Source organism: Saimiri boliviensis, chromosome 16 (genome assembly GCF_048565385.1).
Source record: "Saimiri boliviensis isolate mSaiBol1 chromosome 16, mSaiBol1.pri, whole genome shotgun sequence".
Taxonomy (NCBI): Eukaryota; Metazoa; Chordata; class Mammalia; order Primates; family Cebidae; genus Saimiri; species Saimiri boliviensis.
In genome coordinates, this window is record NC_133464.1 from 62,444,866 (window position 1) to 62,464,808 (window position 19,943).

The following is a 19,943-nucleotide window of genomic DNA, read 5'->3' on the forward strand; positions in this document are numbered from 1 at the left end:
AGCCAACTGTATACAGTTTATGTCATAAGAAGCTCAGGTATAAAAAGATTTTACATTCAATGTTTTCTCTTTCATGTTCATTCAACTAAATGAGTTATGGTGAGTGTGAAAGGTGAGGGTGGGAAAAACACAAAGGTAAATTTGGCATGTTGAAAGCTGGTAGGAAGTCTTAATTAATGCAAAGACTCAGAAGTTAGGAGGCCCGCATTTGTACATCATCACTCCTATTTTCCAAATCTGTGATCTTGGGCAGGTTATATAGCATAATTAATCCTCAACTGCCTTACCTGTGAAATAATACTAATAATGACTATCTTATAAAATTATTTGAAGATTCAAAAACTCTGACCTAGCATTTGACACATAATATCTTCTTCATAAATGGAAGTTACTGTTATTTTTTATTAAGATAAAGCCCTTGGCATGTGGAAGCCGCAGTTTGGCTCTTATTATATTGAAGACTGTGATGAGAATACAAAGTGCTATAATATTCATACAAGCAAAATGTTATGGGGAATTTGGAGGAGAAAGAGAGTAAAAAATAGAGTGGGAAGAGGGAGAGAGATTATTTCTAACTGGAAAATTTGGGAAGATATAATTGGAGTATTATGTTAGACCACAGAACTAGCTATGAACATATGACCTCTGGAAATACTGAGGCAATGACTTTTCCTCAACTTCATAAACTGCTAATTTAATGATTTTGGGGACAGCCTTAAACTTTTGCATACTTTGAATACTCTGTAATTTTGTACGGATCAATCACTAAATATTTTTTGATTAATGTTCACAAAATATATCATAGCAAGTTGAAATATAATCTGCTAAATAACTAATATGCTTAAATGTTCATTAGTAATGTGTAAGGACCAAAAGAAAGATGGTTCATCTTTCAAGGTTCTCTAAGTTTTTAATTTTTAAAAAATTTTTTATTATACTTTAAGATCTGGGATACATGTGCAGAATGTACAGTTTTGTTAAACAGGTGTATACATGCTATGATGGTTTGCTGCACCCATTAACCAGTCATCTACATTAGGTATTTCTCCTAATGCTATCCCTCCCCTATCCCCCTACTCCCTGATAGGCCCTAGTGTGTGATGTTCCCCAGTCTGTGTCCATGTGTTCTCATTGTTCAATTCCCACTTAGGAGTGAGAACATGCAGTGTTTGGTTTTCTGTTCTCATGTTAGTTTACTGAGAATGATGGTTTCCAGCTTCATTCATGTCCCTGCAAAGGACATGAACTGACCCTTTTTATGGCTGCATAGTATTCTAAGAGAGATAAAGAGTATTGCTTACTTTTCCTTTTCTGATAGAAGTTAAAGAAAGTTAAATGTGATAACCATTTTTTTCTGGATAGCTCATCACTATAAACCTTCAGGCCTCCCAGGGACAAAGGATCAAATTAGATGAGACATAATTGCTCAGGCTTGTTTCATTCCAAGTTCACCGTGGGATGAGAACTTAGCTTTGACCCTGGGAAACACAGACCCTGGGAATTCTGCATTAACTCTTCTCTTCTGAAACTTTGGTGGCAAGTTTGAATGCCCACTGTGATGACATTTTCCCACGAGCCAAACACAAATACAAGTTTCATGACTTTATGTTCTGAATGTATATGCATTTCTCTTGTCTTGCCAGTACTTAGGCATTCACAAAAGCAAACTCTAGCTATAACAAATGTAGAAATTGCTTCGCCCTTCACTCCACCCCCAGGTTTTATACACTTATATTCTCTTTATAGCAAGAGGATTTTGTCCTTATGTTGTGCTTTTCCTTGAGGACTCAGAACTTCCCAAAATCATATATAACAGCTGGTGCTACTCTAAGATTCCCTACAAGGCAAAATGCAGATGGCGATGATAACCACCCACACATTGTCAGTTTGCCCAGACATTACCCTCAAGGGACAAAATTTGCACCAGTGAAATAAGGACATTTTTATGCTAGCAAAGATCAGGCTGCTAAAAGGTTTGGTGCTCTCCAGATTCTGCCCCCATCCACATAGGCTCCAAAGAAAGAAAGATAAAATAATGAAGAATCAAGGTCCCAGGATTAATTATGAAACGCCACTTTGACTTTTCCAGTGTAATGAATTGCTTTGCAAGTCAAGGAACAATAATGGTCTAGGTGTGTAGGTCTCAGACAGAGGACAGTGTGTGGACCATGAATTCACAGAAGGCCCAAACATTCATTCTGTTATCCCTTACACCTCTCATGGTTCCTTGCATGGGGTCTGAGCATCCAAATAAATGTCTGAAGTATAAATAACTAAAGGAACAAATAGCTATCAGCAGAGTCTTAGTTCTAGAGAGGCTGATGCCCAGGAAAGGCCTAATAGAATTAGTTCATCATGGGATGATGGTTATAATTCCAACCCTACCAACAAATGGTCTCATCTTGGGTAAGTTATTTGGACTTTCCAAGCCTCTGTTTTCCCATACATAAAATAATATAATATTTACCTTAAAGGGTTGCTATGAGAAGTAATATACAGAAAATAGCAAACGTTCAATGAGTAATCAAGCGATCTTCACAAGTAGCCCTCTGAATAATTTGATATTCCTTCACAGGTGAGCAAAGCAGTTCTGCCTCACCTGTGATACAGAACTCAGGGTGGAAAGCAGAGAATAAAAAAATAGAACTCTTATCCACACAATGACAAAACCAGTTAAGCTGAAACAGAATACAACTGGGAGTCAGAGATTTATTTGTTTTCTCTTGATTTTTCTAATTAGTAGGTGTATAGTGTTGAGAAAATCATTTAACCTGTTATTTCCAGTTATATCAGCCACAAATTATAACTATAATTTTTGCTCATCTCAACATTTCTATTTTGAGATCTGTATAAGATACAACCACGCCTTATAAAGGGTGAAGCATTATACAAATATAAAACATTATTATCAATTGAGATATTTCAAGTTGTATAATAGAGAGAAATGGACTGGAAATTCATTTGGCTTGGCTAGCAGGCAAGGTATAAGTGTGAGAGAGAAAATCACAGGGCCAAGGTCAAGTTACAAGTCAGAGTCCCTAACATTAGATCCAATAAACTAAACAAGTCTCATCTTGCAAACTTGGAAAACCTTCTTGAGGAGACTTGTGAGGATATGTCTGGGCCCAAGTACAAGGAATGCCATTATACTGCAATCCTGGCTGGTAAGGGTGTGGTAGGCAGGAGTGTCAGCATGCATGCTGGGAATTTTCCACCCTAATATAACATGCCCTCTATACCCAAAATACCACCAACAGCCCACTTCTTAAAACTCTCTGTTCTGCAAACCCTGACTTGCTTTGTTTGCCAGTTACTTTGAATGTTCTTTCTCCGCTTCCTGGCACACCTTACTTCCTCCTACCATTTCTTTTTTTTAATTATCATTCTAAACTCATTTCCTAAGGGACCTCTTCAACTTCCATGGGAATTTCCATGTTAATCCAAAATTTACATAATTGTCCTGATATCTTCTTACCCATACCCATTTCTAATAAGTCATTATCACCTCAATCCAAGATGGCTAAAAATTTATACAACATCAATCTTCCATCCCCCCCCCACCAAAACAAACATCGCTTTCCTAAGATGCCATTTGTGCAATGTTTTGCAATGTTTCTCTGCAATGTGTAGAGAGTTATATAATTTAAATATATTCTGTTATATTGGAAGAAATGTACTCTCTTTAATTCAGGGATTTTTCCTCTTTCACTACAGTGCATCTAAGTCCTGAGGGTTTTGTGAAGCTATGGTGTCATGAGGAGTGGACCCCAGATCCTTGCTGTTCTGCTCTTGTATCATTCCCTGAGAGTTTCATAATATTGTTCACCAGCCTTTGGTAGTTAGTCCATGCTCTTTGCTGCCAAGCAAGGCCTCACTCACATCTGCTAGGACCTTTTAGGGTACAGTGATTCATTATGGCTAATATCTTCTTAAATGAGGAGTAACAGCTAAAGGGCAAAAAGGGTAAAAGGAAAAATTATGAAAAGTACATTAAGTCATGTTTCAAAATAAAAAATATTTTCTAAATTTGCTTCCAAATACAGTGGAGTAACAAAGATAGATTTACCCTTCCGTCTGTGAAATGAACAACAACAACAAAATGGACAAAATAGATATTTTTTCTTTTTTTTTTCAGAGTTTCCTGTTCTGAGAAGATATCTTTAAAAACATTTCAAGGCATTGGATAGGAGGCAATGAAAAATGCTGATCCCTGAGAGATAGGAGGCAAACAAGGTGAGTACAAGGTGAGTACTCCCAGGTTATTTCCTGGGAGTTTCTACAGTGTGTACAGGGGTTGGGGGTGTTATAACCAAGTGAGAGCGAAATCACTGCTGAGAGAAAGACTAGGCCAAATAACAGAGTCTTTATTGCCAGCGGCCACAGAGGATTCACATCTCTCTAACCTGTGGCCCCGAAAGGAGGGTGTCAAAACCTTTTATGCCCATAAACTACCTCCTGGGCAGGGGTGAAGGTGAGGGGCTTCGGACATTCTGAGGACCAGTGGACTTTGGACATTCTATAAACCTGAGGGTGAGGGGCTTTGGACATTCCGAGGGCCAGTGGCCTTTGGACATTCCGATTGTTACTTAACTGGTTCACAGAAGTCAAGATAAGAGTTAGTTTACACATTGTCTGAGTAGGGTGGAAATTACAGACCTTAGTTACTTATTACAAGTCTTAGTTTTTCTTAAAATGGTGCAGGCGCCAAAACTGCTTGCCTGTCACATTAGGGTTACAGAGTGCAGTTTCAATGGAAAGCCGAGGTATGGTCAAGGTATGCAGTTTATGGGGCAATTACCATGTCACAGGGGATCCAGATGGAACCTGGGGTCTCTCTATAAGTTGCAGAGATGGAAGTAGGGGTCCAGGGAAACCAAAGCAGATAGAATTCACAGGTCAGAGTAGCAGAGAGGAGACAGCTGCAGAAAGACAGAACCCCAGTGATCTGATCTGCAAAGGGTCCACCTCGAGTATTTTTCAGAGAATTTAAAAAGCACATGTGAAAATACAACTTGAGATCAGAATATTAAAAATACTCAGAATGATTAGAAGTCACGGGAAGGAATATTTCCTGTTTTTACCAGTTATAATAGAGTGCCTGAGTGGATAATAATTAACCCTACATGAAACATTGCTCTGATCTTGCTTAACAAAATCTAAGAGTAAGACCCAAAAGGACTGAATTTTCCCAAGTAATATAATCGCGTCCTAAAACAGAGGTCAAAAATATTTATAGTAATACAAAAATATCTAGCACTCAATAAGATAAAATGTATTTTTATCTGCCTGGCATTAAATTAAAAATTATCAGGCATGCAGAAAAGTAGAAAAATACCACCCATAATGAAGAGAAAAAAATCAAGTGGACACCAACCAAGAAATGACAAGGCTGATAGAACTGCTAGGTGGAAAAACCCAATGAAACAACTGTAACTTACTTTAACATGTTCAAGAAGCTAGAGAAAGACTGAATAAGTAAAGTAGCAGTATGGAATGTATCAAAGAGGTGCAAATTGAAGATCTAAAGATGAAAAATACACTTGACAAGATTAATGGAATATTAGACATTAGAGGAAAAAAAGATTAGTAAATTTGAAGACAATAAAAAGTATCCAAAAAAGAACTAGAGAGAAAAAGGATTCAATAAAAAAAAGTAGAGTATTACTGAGTTGTTGGGCAATTTCAAGGAGACAAATATACATGTAATTGTAATCCCCAAAGAAAGAGTGAAAGAGAAGAGAAAAAAATTTTGAAAAAATAATGGCTACATTTTTCTTCCAAATTTGATAAGAAATATCAGCCAATAGATTTTAGAAACTCAACATACTCCAAGCACAAAAAACATGAATAAAGTGACATCACAATACACTGTAATCAAATTGATTAAAGCCAGTAATAAAGGTAAACATCCTAAAAGTAGCCAAAGAAAAAAGATATATATGTACAGAAGAAAGATAAGAATGACAGATGATTTCTTGCTGGAGACTATGCAAGCCAGAAAACTGTGAAGCAGCATTTTAAAGTACTAAAACAAACAACAAAGACAAGCAAACAAAAAAAAAAAGTTCATCTAGAATCTATACCCAGTGGAAATATCTTACCATAATGAAGGGGAAATAAATGTCTTCTCACATAAAAAAAGTAGAAAGAGGTTGGGCGAGGTGGTTCACATAAGTAATCCCAGCACTTTGGGAGGCTGAAGCAGGTGGATCACGAGGTCAGGAGTTCAAGACCAGCCTGGCCAAGATGGTGAAACCCTGTATCTACTAAATATATAAAAATTAACTGGGCGCTGTGACAGGCACATACAATCCCAGCTATTCAGGAGGCTGAGGCAGGAGATCACTTGAACTCAAGTGGGAGAGGTTGCAGTAAGCTGAGATCACACTACTGCACTCCACCCTGAATGCTGAGTGACAGAGTAAGACTCTGTCTCAAAAAAAAAAAAAAAAAAAAAAAAGAGGGGTAGGCAGGGGAAGAATTTATCACCAGTATACCCGTGCTACCATGTAGAAGTAACCTAATGAGCATAGTGGGCATTTAATAGGAACTTTAAAGCAGGCAACTACTAGGCATTACTTTCCTGATGCTGCTAAGGTAAGTAGTGATGTCTTTGAATAAAAAATAAATAAAACTTGGTATATTACTTTCCTAGGGCTGAACAAGCACCACAAACTGGGTGGCTTAAAACAATTTATTGCCTCTCAGTTCTGGAGGGTCAAAGTCTAAAACTGAAATATTGGCAGGTCCATACTTCCTTTGAAATCTGTAGGATAATCTATGCCTCTTCTTGTGTTCTGGAGGTTTGTTAGGGATCTCTCATGTTCCTTGGTTTGCAGCTGATTATTCCAATCTCTGCCTCTGCTGTAACATGACATTCTCCCTGTGTCTCTGTCTTCACGTCACAGTCTTTTGATAAGGACACAAATCATATTGGAGTAGGGGCCTACCTACTCCAATTTGGCATCATTTTGACTTCTTTCTATCTCCAATAACCCTGTTTCCAAATAAGATCACATTCTGAGGTCCTGGGCATTAGGACTTCAACATCTCTTTTTGTGTGGTCACAATTCAACCCGTAACAGCTGGGATTACTTAAAGGTTTTTGACAACCTTTTTGGATCTCTATATCTTTAGAGTATATAAATGTACATAGACATTTTGTTGTGTTAATAGGTAAGTAAAGTAACTTGGGATAAGAGTTACTTATAAAGCTATTGATTTTTTTTTTTTTTTTTTTTTTTTTTTTTTTTTTTTTTTTTTTGCTTTTTGGCACTCTGGAGTAACAGAATTCAAGAGTAAGATTACTCTTAATGGCTCCTCTGAATTTCAAGATCCTCTGAATACTTTTTTACCAATCATTCTCCACAAACATCTTAACCTTAAAAAAGTTGCATTCCACACAGAACTGCTCCACTTTCAGAAACAACAGACACACAGGCTTGGCCAGTCACAGCACTATTTTCCCATGACCACAGTAATTATTTGAAGGATAGAGATGAGACCTAAGTGAGACCAATTCGATCTGTCCCTGGGAATTTGCAAGAGCTATTGAGAAAAGAAACTCTCTCGGTGCTGTGATAGCTAAACTGGTGGAATATAATCATAGAATTTATAATAGTCCTGTCATGGGAAGGATGAACCTGACAGTGAATCCAACAAAGAAGATAGAAAAGCTAACAAATATAGAAAACCATGTTGACTGTATGTTGAGTATTATGTTGACTGTATGTTGAATATTATGGAAGAGACAGTAATGATCCAAGTATTCTATGAGTACCCCTACATTTCCCAGCTTCTTTCCAGTTATGTTGGAGCTATATGCCATTTAATAGTATCTAAACAAAACTGATGTATGTCATTTATATGCCAAAGTACTCGAGAGCAGATACAAATTCTTCATCCTTTCTCACTTCATTGACCACAGCAATGCTGGAAACCACATAATGAAATGGTAGCATCACAAATGGCACCATCTCTGAAAATATGTGAAACAGATATCTACTGACCTGCAGTAAGAGTAGGACCAGAAATATTAAAGCTTCAAATTCCAGCTCAAGAATAAAAATAAACTCACCCCAGAAATAAGAGCTATTTGTATATGCTCACAGAAAATAGGATATCTGGGCAGAATTGCCCAGCATGACCAAGATGAATAGAAATAACATGGCAATTGTGCAAACAATCCAGAGCCAAAAAAAGGTCAAACAAACATATCATGTAAAAGTCAAACAAAGCACTTAGCCTGGGAAAAACAATTGACCAAAATGGGAAAATATTTTTTTCATAATTGGAGTAACAATAAAATTTCTTAGAATATTCAGTACAGCATAAGTTGCATGGTAATATTAACATCAATGAAATGAAAGCTCAAAGATGAGAGGATAATACAGGAAAATGAAACGTAGTTTATAAACTTTATGAAATAAACTAAAGCATAAACAAATTAGAAACAGAAAGGATGAGAACTGATATTGCTAAAACTGTAATTACCAGCATGGAGAAAAATCTTGCAATCATCAGATAATAAGTGAATGAAAATTTCACAAAGACAAATGCAACTAAAGAGAAGCTGATAGGTACAGAAAAAAAGATATAAAATGATCTAACATAAGGAATTTTGATGTTCCTGAAATAGAGCCATAATAAATGTAATATAAATTGAATTTAAATTATACCAGAAAATTTTCCTAAAATGAATGAAAAGCAAACCTTGATGCTTGTATATAAAAAAGAGCACATTGTGTTACAGGAAAAATACGAAAACAGAACACTCCACACAAGACATAATCTAAATAAGATATTAAACTAAGGAAAAATAAATAATTCTTCTGGTATCCATCAAGACAGAGCAGGAAGACATTCAAGAGGAAAAATAGTAGACTGAACTTAGGTTTCTCTAAAGCGTCGTTCAATTCCAGAAGACAATAACACACACACACACACACACACACACACATATAAAATGAAGAAATAAAAGTATGACAGGAGATTATTTTACACCTTAAAATATCCATCAAATATAGAGGAAACTAGCTATTGTTCCCAAACATGATAGAATCTGAGTTTTTTTTTTTTGAAAGAAATAAAAGCTTAACAATGGAATAGAGCCACTGAAGGGCTAAATCAAAGTTTAAAAATTAGGAATTGAGAGATATGCTAAAAGAATTGGTCATAAGCATGGATAAAGATTAAATTGATTTATAGAACATAATAATTTTTACAATTAATGTTCTTTGAAAATTTTCATCTTGTACTTTGCTGCATTGTGTGAATTCATTATGAGTATATGTGATTTTTCAAAACCAGTAAAGTGAGTTTTCTTAAAAACAGGCTAAATAAATTATAAAGCTGTTTATTTAAACTTGTGGGACTATGTGCCGTTTTTTGTTGTTATTGTCATTTTTTTAGTCCAGTGCTATGAAAATGTTTTTAATTTCTAAAAAATACTATGTGTAAAATGAAACCATGAAAATCTGTAAAAAGGACAAAGCACCGACAAGTATTAAAAGCAAAATCTGGAAATGAGATAGGAGCCTTTGAAGAGCTCAGACATATTCCTAGGGATCAAGAAGTCCACACACATGTGCAGTGCTCTGTGGGTACCCAGAAAAAATCTTAACCTCTGACCTAGGCCCTAGGTCTCTCAGTGCCGGCTCATCTTGAGGCCCTGCACAAACAGGAAGTGAAGGCTAAGCAAAGTTGGAAACCGATGGAGTTTTGAGGCATACCCAACACACATAGAGCTTCTTAGCAAAGACTAGGAGATCTACTGGTTCAAAAGCTTTTAAGGAAACTGCAGTCCAGTGATTACATGACCACTAAGCTAACTGAGCAGAGATGTCATTTGCAATCTATCAGGGATACAGCCTTTACTGAATTCGTTCACGAAAGTTACAAAATAAACAACAGAAATAGTAAGAACAACAGTGACAATAACAAACACTAAGGAGAAGGGAATTTGATTTTCAAAGTTGTCACATGATGTTATTTAACTGACTCCCAGTTTTGTTTTGTTTTTTGAGATAGGGTTTCCATCTGTTGCCCAAGGCTGGAGTGCTGTGATACGATCATAGCTCATAGCAGCCTCTACCTCTGGGGCTTAAACAATCTTCTCACTTCAGCCTCCCAGGTAGCTGGGACTGCAGGTATGCACCATTACTCCTGGACAATTTTTTTTTTTTTTTGTATTTGTAGGGACACGGTTTTACCATGTTGCCCAGGCTGGTCTTGAACTCCTGAGCTCAAGTGATTTGCCTGCTTCGATCTCCCAAAGTGCTGGGATTACCGGCCTGAGCCATCACACCTAGCCTAACTGCCCAGTTTTTAACAACAACAACAACAACAAAAAGTAAAGAAACAGGAAAATATGGCCCATACACAGGAAAAAGTAGCAAATAGAAAGTGCCTCAAAACAATCCCGTATTTGAATTTACTGAACATAAACTTTAAATCAGCCATTAGACATTCATGCAATGAACAAAAGGAAAAAATGGTTAAAGAATTAAAGAAAGGTTTGAAAACACTGCCTTGCTAAATAAAGAACCTCAATAGAGAAACAAAAATTATTTTTTAAAAATAGAAATTTTCAGATAAAAGTACAATTTTAGAAATCTGCTAGACTGGTTCAACAGTAGCTTTGAAAAGGCAAAAGAATAAAAATCAATCACCTTGAAGATGGGACCATGGAGAATATTCAGTCTAAGGAACTAAAAGAAAAATAAATCAACAAAATTAACAGAGCCTTAGAAACCTGAAGAGCAACATCAAGTGTACTAACATGCACACAGTGAGAATTTCAGAATGAGAGAGAGAAAGAGGCAGAAAAAATATTTACAGAAATAGGGATAAAATCTTCCCAAATTTGATTTTTAAAAACCCAGTAATATGTACCTATAAGTTCAATAGTTCAATGCACTCTAAGTAAAACCACTAAAAGAAGATCCACACCTAGACACATCAAAGTGAAACATTTCAAAGCCAAACACACAGAAAGAAAATCTTGAAAGCATCTAGTATCTTAGACAATATATACATCATCTTAAATATAATGGCACTGGAATGCTTTTACACTGTTGGTATGAGTGTAAATTAGTTCAACCATTGTGGAAGACAGAAATACCATTTGACCTAGCAATCCCATTACTGAGTATAAACCCAAAGGATTATAAATCATTCTGCTATAAAGACACATGGAGATGTATGTTTATTGAAGCACTGTTCACAATAGCAAAGACTTGGAAACAACCCAAATACCCATCAGTGATAGACTGGATAAAGAAAATGTAGCATATATACAGCATGGACTACTATGTAGCCATAAAAAAGGATGAGTTTATGTCCTTTATAGGGACATGGATGAAGCTGGAAACCATCATTCTCAGCAAACTAACACAGGAACAGAAAACCAAACACCACATATTCTCATTCATAAGTGGGAGCTGAACAATGAGAACACATGGACACAGAGAGGGGAACATCACACACCGGGACCTGTCAAGGGGTAGGGGCTAGGAGAGGGATAGCATTAGGAGAAATACCTAATGTAGATGATGGGTTGATGGGTGCAGCAAACCACCATGGCACATGTATACCTATGTAATGAGTCTGCATATTCTGCACATGTGTCCTGAAAATTAAAGTATAATAATAATAAAAACATATCTTCATTAAAAAAAGTGTTTCTGCTGGTGTCTCAGAAATTTACCAAAATATTATTGTACACTGGAAAAACCATAATCTTTGTTAACAAGTGGCAGAGAATTAGGTTCTACTGTTAAGTAGAAAATAAAACTTGTAAGTGATGAATTTGGACATCCAGTTGAGATTACCAAGCGAGATGTGGAAAAGGCAGAGTCATTCCCCCTCACTGCTTACAGTAAAATGTGAGGGAAAATAAAAAAAATTGAGTAATGAATTGAGGTAAAAAGGAAATAACACTTGATGATTTGGAAAATGTTAAGCTTATCTGGATAGTGCACTCTGAAAGCAGAGCCAAGAGTGTGGCTGACCAATCATTTGCTGAAGAAATTAGACATGTGACTCATGAATCCAACCAGTCATCTCAACAGGGGCCAGAAAGAGAGAGGTGATTATCCATGATGCACAAGAGACATGTGGAGCGCTTTCTTGTCTCATGGCTTGAAGTCTTGTGAATTGCACAAGAGAACAATATAATTTTTGAGAGTTTTATACCAGCAGAAACATTGTTAACTTGGACTGAAAGGGACAGAGACAGGGTGAAATGAAGAATTATCCTGAGGAAGAAGCCACAGATGTTCAATATTACTTCCTTGGACTGAGAGAGTGGTGCTGCCACCCCAGTGGGCTGAGAGGGTACATCTGCCAACCCTGCAAGCCACCAAGATAGAGCATTTAATCAAGGAGGATTATTAACAATCAAGGAGGATTATTCTCAGCCCTTGAAACCTAATGTAATTTACCCTGCTGGATTCCAGACTTGTTTGGGACCTGTGACTCTTTTCTCCCTTCCAATTTCTCCCTTTTGGAATGAGAATGTCTGTCCTACTTTGGTCCTACCATTGTATTTTGGAAGTGGATAATTTATTTGATTCTAAAATTCACAAATGGAGAGCAGTTTTGCTCCAGGATGGATCCTATCACAAGTCACATCCACAACTGCTTTAGATGGCTTATATCATGAGAGTTGGGACTGTGAGTTGATGTTATTTAGATTTGGTTTTGGACTTTGAGTTGATGCTGGAGTAGTTAAGACTTTTGGGGACATTGAGTTTGAGTGACTCTATGTTTCTCATGAGAAAGACATGAAGTTGGGGAAGGCAGAGAGCAGACAGTTATGTATTGTGTCCCCCTAAAAGGATATGTTAAAGTCATAGCCCTCAGTGCCACAGAACATCTATTTATTTGGAAATAGAGTCATTGTAAATGTCATTAGTTAATATGAGGTCACACTGGAATAGAATGGGTTCTAATCCAGTGTCCCAATATGAAAAGACAGCTTTGTGTCAGCAGAGAGAGACTGGAGGGATGTATCTCTATGACAAGGAACACCAAGGATTGCCAGCAAGGACCAGAAGCTGGAAGAAGCCAGAAAAAATTTTCTCCTGCAGGTTTCAGAGGAAGCATGACTCTGCCAACACCTTGGTTTCAGACTTCTAGCCTACAGGATGGAAAAACAATAAACTGCTATCATTTTAAGCCAACAACTTTGCGATATTTTTGTTATGACAGCCTTAAGAAAGTAATACATGGCCAGATATAGTAGTTCACACCTGTAATCCCAACACTTTGGGAAGCCAAGGTAAAAAGATTACTTGAGCTCAGGAGTTTGAGACCAGCCTGGGTAACATACTGCAACATCATCTCTACAAAAAAAAAAGAAAAATTTTTTTTTTGAGACGGAGTCTCTGTCACCAGACTGGAGTGCAGTGGTATGATCTTGGCTCACTGCAACCTCTGCCTCCTGGGTTCAAGATATTCTGCCTCAGCCTCCTGAGCAGCTGGGACTACAGGCACGCACCACCACACCCAGCTAATTTTTGTATTTTTAGTAGAGATGGGGTTTCACCATGTTGGCCAGGATGGTCTTGATCTCTTGACCTCGTGATTCACCTGCCTTGCCCTCCCAAAGTGTTGGGATTACAGGTGTGAGCCACTGTACCCAGCCAAAAAAAAATATTTTTTTAGTTGGGCTTAGTGGTGTGTGCCTGCATTCCCATAATCCCAGCTACTCAGAAGGCTGAGACAGGAGGATCATTTGAGCCGAGAAGGTCAAGGCTGAAGTGAGCCATGATCTTACCACTACACTCCAGCCTGAGTGACAGAGTGAGACCCTGTCTCAGAAAGAAAAAAAAAAAAGAGAAACAAACCCATAAGTCAGTTTGGAAAACACATGCGTTTCAACAAATGATTTGAGAAATCTGGATATTTACATGCAAAATAAAGAAACTGCATTCTAGCCCACTCCATAGACAAAAATTAATTCAAAATGGATCATAGACCTAAATTTAAGAGCCATAGGCTATAAATCTCTTAGAAGAAATCACATGTATAAATCTTCATGACCTTGGATTAGGCAATGATTTCTTAGATGTAACATGAAAAGCACAAGCAACAAATGAAACTTCATCATAGTTTCAAAATTATTTCTTTCTTTAAAAATACCTTCAAGAATGTGAAAAGGCAGCCCACATATTGGGAGAGAATATTTATAAATCACATATCTGATAAGGAACTTGTATCTAGTATATATATAAAGCTCTTACAACTCGGCAATAAAAAGGCAACCCAAGTCTAAATCTCGGCAATAATTTGAATAGACATTTCTCCAAACAAGTTATTCAAATAGCCAACAAGTACATGAAAGATGCTCATCATTATTAGTCATTAGACATGCAAGCCCAGACCATAATGAGATACTACCTCACAATAATAATAATAATAGTGAAAATAACAGTGTAGGGATGTGGAGAAATCAGAACTCTCATACACTGCTGGTGGGAATATAAAATGCCACTTTGGAAATCAGTCTGGCAGTTCTTCAGAAAGTTAAACATAGTTTTACCCTGTGACCTCCAGCAATTTCACCCCTAAATGTGTACCCGAAGGAACAGAAAACAGATGCCCACACAAAAAGATGTGTATGTGAATGCTTATAGCAGTATTATTCTTAATAGCCAACAAGTGTAATTATCAAAAGATGAATGGATAGATAAATGTGGTATATCTATATAATGGAATATTATTTGGCAATATAAAAGAATGAAGTATTGATATGCACTACGATATGGATGAACCTTGAAAACCTTATGCCAAGTGAAAGAAGTCAGTTAAAAAAGGCTGTATCTTGTATGACTCCATTTATACGAAATGTCTGGAATAGACCAATTCATGAAGAATGGAAGTAGATTAGTGTTTACCAGGAGCTTGGGCAAAAGGGGTATAGAAAGTGACTGCTGTTATTGTTGGTATGAGCTTTTCTTTTGGGGAGATGAAATGTTCTAAAATCAGATTTTGGTGATGGATTCACAGCTGTAAATATACTACAAATCACTTACTTTTACATTTGAATTGGTGATTTTAAGATATATGATTATAATGTGGCCATTATAAAAAATGCTATAATGGCATGTGTACCTGTTCTGTATTTTTAATATGACTACTTATGTATGAATTACACTGCTTCTCAGTTGAATGTAAGATAAAGGCAGTTCTGGTGATATTAAATACAAGTCATATCTGTGTGTTCTTTGTTTCTCATCCTGTGTCTGTGTAGTGGCAGTACTATTGGATATTAGTATTATTTAAGAAATAAAATCAATAGATTAAAGGTCACACAGTCAAAAGTTTGGGGAAAGCTAGGTTAAGAAGAGTCAGGGTTGGCCAGTACAGTGACTCATGCCTGTAATCCCAGCACTTTGGGAAGCTATGGTAGGTGGATCACCTGGGAAGCTGTGGTAGCCGGACCAACATGGTCTCTACTAAGAAAAATACAAAATTAGCTGGGCATGGTGGTGCATGCCTGTAATCTCAGCTACTTGGGAGGCTGAGGCAGGAGAATTGCTTGAATCTGGGATGTGGAAGTTGCAACGAGCCGAGATCTCACCATTGCACTCCAGCCTGGGTAAGAAGAGTGAAACTCTGTCTCAAAAAAAAAAAAGAGTCAGGGTTTTTCTGCAGAGCTTTTCAGACTCCTTCTCATCATAATATACCTGTGAGTTTCCAATGGTAACTACATATTATGCTTGTTTCTAAATTGATCGCTCTGGGCAATGATTCTCCATGATGAGGAAACAGATTTGAAATTATCCCTGTTCTCTTCATTCCCTGTGATCACAGATGATCAAGGTAAATGACTGTAAAGTCTGCTCCCTACAACTTAGTAGTCAAGTTTATCATGTAGCTTTCCTAAAACCAAAGAAAACCATTATTCACTCCATCAAATGAGTGAAATAAGAGGGAGATTTAACTGGTGGAATGTTAAAGTAAGGTCCTAGTCTCCTGAGGCAGCAACATGTTAGAGCGAAGTTTCTGGCTGGATGTAACTGTGTCTGTTACTTAGAGGCTCTGCATAGGAAAGCATTTCTTAACATTTCTGAACTTTCACTCATTCATCTATAAAGTATAGATTTAAAAGGTACCAAACTCCTAGAGCTGTTATTAAGATTTCATCAGATAGTATATGCAAACTTCAGAATGACTCCTACACTTGACAAATCTTGTTCTTGATCTTGTTGTTTATGCTGTTATCATTATTCTGAACTAGTAGATCCTGAAAGAATAGCTTTGATATCAACATGAGGATGTCAACTACTATATCCCATTATCCTATGCAGCATGCAATTCCTGTCCAATTTAAAAGATCTCCTGAGAAGACAATAAAAAATAATGTGAAATTAAATACAGTTTGGCCATGTTGCCCCTGAATTAACAGTATTATGTCTTTTACACTGAAAATTCAATCCAGAGTGTCATTCTAGCAACTTGTCTGATTCTTTTAAATGATGTTAAGCAATTGATCAATCCAACATGCTTAGGGAGATAGCTGATTCATCCTGACAACTAAAGGACAGGACAGTTTGTGTTAGAGACCAAAGTTTCCTTCTGTCAATAAATGACAAATAGATAATTCAAACTCTGAACTCATGTTTACTAAGTCTCTTACAAAGCCTTGCTTTGGAGCTTATTGGTAATGCCTGCAAAGTAACCTGGCAAAGATACATTGTCTTGCATCTACACCTGCTGATTTCTCTTTAAAGCAGAAGAATCATGTGCTTGTGGCAGGCAGACTCACTTTCATGTCATCTTATGTCTACCTGTCACCTGAGCCTCCAGCTAATTTAACAGAATGACTCTCAGATACAACGATGTTCACTAATGGAAACCAACAATCATAATCTTCCTTTTAACGTTGAGTTTATAATTATCATCATCAGATTGTCTTAAATATACATTAGTCACACTGTTTGTTTCCAAAAGTTTTATATCTTTTTTGGGGGAATGGGGTTTGCTGATTTTGTTTTCTAAGTTAGGTAGGTACGACAAATGAGAAGCAAGATACCACATCTTTTCTGATAAGACACTCCTGAGTGTCTTGGACAAGACCTTTTCTCACATAAAACCACCAAAATCTAATTGGGGAAAAGTTAAAAAACCAAGGAAGTTTTTGATGCCAAACCACAGCCTTGGACACAAGGCAGAGACCATATGATCCTTGGGCAGCAGCTGTCCCAGTGAAACAAGCCTCCAAACATCTACTGCTACAATGAGTCAACTGGTAAGTATTCAAAGAAGTAAAGTCCCTGTAGGGAATGTCTCACTGGCCAATCAAACTCCATCAGGTTGTATAAGAGAGGCAGCGGTAGGAGGTGATGATAAGAGGCTGGCGGTGATAACTACCCTCCTCTGAGACTTACACATAATGGGGTGTTCTCTTCAGAAGGAAATTGGCAGGCTATTATTAAAGAAGGGAGGAACAAAAGTAAATGCTAGATACCCCCCAAAATCATAAATATTTGCTATGAGTAGTGATAGTGATACTAACAGTGATTCCTTTTGACAGAATTTTATAACTTTATAAAATACTTTAAAACAATCTTATTAGTTACCTCCACAAACCATATCATCATACCCCTTTCACCAGTGATGTATCAGATGATGTTCGGATAGGTTAAGTTTCTTTCCCATGGTCACGTGGTTTCGGTATGATTGACCCAAGACTAGCATACTATACAAATAACGTGTTCACTCACTAAAGAGTTGTTGAATAAACAAATGAATGACCTTTAAAGAATCATGTAAGCATCACCTCTTTGAAATGGCTTCACAAATGAAAGAATTATTTGAAAACATTTATTCCAACACCTTTATTTTAAAAACAGGAAACAAACCATGAGTTAAAAGGATAAATACTTTAGGTGATAGATATCCCATTTACCCTGATGTGATTATTACCCATTGTATGCCTGTATTAAAATACCTCAAATACCCTATAAATATATATATATACCTACTATGTACCCCAAAACATTAAACATTTTAAAATTGATTCGAATAAGACAAAACAATTAAGATTAGAATTCTGGTTTACTGAAATTCAGTAACTTCCTTTTATTCCATATTGTGTCAGCATCCTTGAGTCCCCTCCTGTCCTCTGCTGGGTATCACTGTTTTCAGCCTATGAAAGGAAATAAATATAATGTAGTCCATGCTTTCTGGGAGCTTGTGTGCAACTTGGAAGTCAGTGTGTCTTGTGTATCACCCCAGCCTTGAAGGACTTTTAGGGTGTTTCTGATGCTGCTTGAGCAATCCAGGGCTCTTCAAACTCCTGCTACCTCCCATCTGTAAACCCTGCATCCTGGATGCCATCAACATTGGAGAGTTCTTTCTCCCACATAGATTCTCCTTTTATTTCCTTATTACACATCCACCAGAGCCCACAATGGGACTGTTACCAAAATCTCCATTCCCAAAGCCTTTGGCTATCAGGCCAGTCTAGAATGGAAAGTCCCAACTGAATGAGACAATTGTGAATACACTTTCTCTGTTGGTAGTGTGAGACATATGTCTCCAGTTGGAATGTATTCCATAGCGGCAAGCATGTAGGGTAACTATTCAATTATTTGATCTATACTTAAGTACAGTACAGATAAGCTTTTCAAGATAATTCTGGTGCCTTAATTAGTGTTCTTCCAATTGCAAGTACCAGAGCATACAACTAAAAGTGAATTAAATATTAGGAATACATTCTATCCAGTGGTCAACTGATAAATATTTAACAATTGACTCTCCAGTGAATTCAGATACTTGATTTGCAGCATTTGCAAGTTCCATGTTGTGAATACACCCAACATGGATAATTTTATGCAACCAACACAGTTACTAAAAACAGAAGTGGAAAGAGATGCAGGCAATCATTTCTCACCATAAGAGCTAACTCCAGCACATCACATGACAAGAAATCAACAGATGGGGCATCAACTCAGTGAGTGCACAATACCATTAGGGACCCGAGTCTTTCTGCTTTTCTCTTCTGCCATCCCCAGTATATTGCCTATTAACTTCAGGCATGGCTCTTCGTGATGGCAGCCTCTGCCCAGGCCACCTGTTCTTACACAACTGCTTCCCAAGGCAGAGAAGACAGTTTCTCCTACCAGTCTCTCATTTATTTATCTCAGTAAGCCATCCTGCTCACCTTTTCCTCTAGGGTAAGAGTGAACAGTTTCTACTTTCTGTTAGAATTTGCTGGTTTTATAAGCCAGTAGGATCCTTGATAATTTTCTATAATTTTTAAAGGGAGTTCTTATATACTGTCTGGTCATGTGCCCTATAATTGGATATCAGCATTTACAGCTAGATTCCTTCTTCATACCCATTAAAGTAGATCATTCCATGCTCATTAAGTAAAACAGCTATTTGGAAATTCTGAAGTGTGTGAGTTGAATGTGTATGAGGTAATATGAGCAGAACTATGGACTAAATGACTGGAGAGCCCCACCTCTAGCTGTAGCCCTGCCACCAACTAGCTGTGTGACCTTGGGCTGGTTACTTAACCTTTGCAATCTTGGCTTACTTATCTCCAAACAGAGAGAATTTTAGAAAATGGTCTCCAGGTCCTTTTCATGTCAAAAGGGCTGTTGTTCAAATTAATAGTAATGCTGAAATAAAGATGCTAGCTCCCGAGGTAACACTGGTCAGGCTAATGAACCTGTCTGGATCTTAGTCCTTTATTCATAATGTGCCTAATACAATGAGATACATTAGCACCTGCCTCCAGAGACGAATTACATAAGACTGGGTTAAAAAAGAAGAATTCACCGAGCAAAAACAATGACCTGATACTATTAGTTTGGTGCAAAAGTAATTGCGGTTTTTGCCGTTACTTTTAATGTAAGAACCACAATAACTTTTACACCAGGCTAATAAAATATACAGATACAACCCTTTGTACTGATGATGGGCAG

General features: G+C 37.1%; 1 long non-coding RNA gene across 1 annotated transcript in view; it reads left to right on the forward strand.

Moving 5' to 3' along the window:
* The window catches only part of LOC141581631 (uncharacterized), a 57,184-nt gene that overhangs the window by 18,423 nt on the left and 18,818 nt on the right, over positions 1 to 19,943 (forward strand). Inside the window, exon 3 of the long non-coding RNA XR_012514384.1 lies at positions 4,136 to 4,233. This is a non-coding gene — a long non-coding RNA (uncharacterized LOC141581631). The remainder of the gene's footprint in view (positions 1 to 4,135; positions 4,234 to 19,943) is intronic.